The sequence below is a fragment of the Mustelus asterias genome, chromosome 8 (genome assembly GCF_964213995.1).
Source record: "Mustelus asterias chromosome 8, sMusAst1.hap1.1, whole genome shotgun sequence".
Classification (NCBI taxonomy): domain Eukaryota; kingdom Metazoa; phylum Chordata; class Chondrichthyes; order Carcharhiniformes; family Triakidae; genus Mustelus; species Mustelus asterias.
Genome location: NC_135808.1, coordinates 81,392,290 through 81,393,446, shown reverse-complemented (window position 1 = coordinate 81,393,446; position 1,157 = coordinate 81,392,290). Strand labels below are relative to the sequence as shown.

Genomic DNA, 1,157 nt, shown 5'->3' with positions numbered 1-1,157 from the left:
AGAGAAGGGAGATGGCATTAGTGCATCACATGGGATATGGAGGGAACATTGATTACTCACTTGAGACTTGGAGAATGGCAGGATGTCTTGAGGATTGTTATGTTTGCCTGCTGCCCCCACATCAGAATCAGCGCAGGCACACTCTTCCTCCTTTTTGGTCAGCTCAATTGCTCTCAAATAGCGTGAGGGTTCTGAGCTCCAGCATCACTCTGGTTGGGTGTGCTTGCTCACACTTGTTATGGTTGATTTGCCCTGCAGTGACACAGATAGGCTGAATCGGCTGATGTCTTGACATCAGCTAAGGGCAGTTGACCATTGTTGGTTGCGGATTCCAGTCGCTCCTGCCTTTGGTGCACGATGGACTGTACCCATGACAACCAGTGCCAAGAAGGAGCTGGACCGATTCTGGGATTCACCATTTACATGGATCTGTTCCAGAGTCTGGAGCTGTCTCACACTCTGATCTACACCAGCAAGTTCAGCGTCTGCTTCCCGTTCGCTTAGCACACCTGGAATGGTGTCCGGCACCTGGCCTTGGATTTGGGAATTGCTCTGAAACTGCCACAAGTGGAGAGGACGGGATACCTGGTGATGGCACTCACCATCACCAGCTATACTGGACCTGCGGCCATGTGACGGGACTTCTTTGGAAACTGGGTCAGGGGTGAACGGAGGGCGGGAGGGAGGTACGAGAAAGCCCTGACTCTGTATGTTGGCTTGAAATAAAAACATTGGAACTCTGAAATAAATGAGGGTGATGAGGTGTGGCAGGCATGGGTCTTGAGTGGGAGCTGGAGTGTGAGGAGCATCCAGCGAGTTGGGGGGGGACATGGTGTTTAGGGGAGAGGCCTCCTTATAAGTGTTGGCAAAGCCTGAAGTGGCTGGGTGAGAGATGAAATTGGAGCTGCGAGGGGGATGTGAGGGGGTCCAATAGAAGACTGCATGAGGCTCACTTGCCCTGGTTGAGCGAAGAAGATCGTTCATCTTCTTGTGGTACTGCTGCCCCCTCCTCTTTTGCAGTGAGCTGGCACTCACCAGGGCTGCCATTGCATCCCAGGCGGGGGTGGTGATCTTGGTGGGAGGCTGTCTCCTGGAGCGGGATTAGAGTGTTTCCCGCCTCTGCTGCACTCCATCCAGCATTCTGCTGAGGTCCCCCT

At 53.4% G+C, this 1,157-nt stretch overlaps 1 pseudogene; it reads left to right on the top strand.

Moving 5' to 3' along the window:
- Nucleotides 1-357: 357 nt before the first annotated feature.
- LOC144497757 (succinate dehydrogenase cytochrome b560 subunit, mitochondrial-like) lies at nt 358-658 on the top strand (annotated as a pseudogene).
- The last annotated feature ends 499 nt before the right edge of the window (nt 659-1,157 follow it).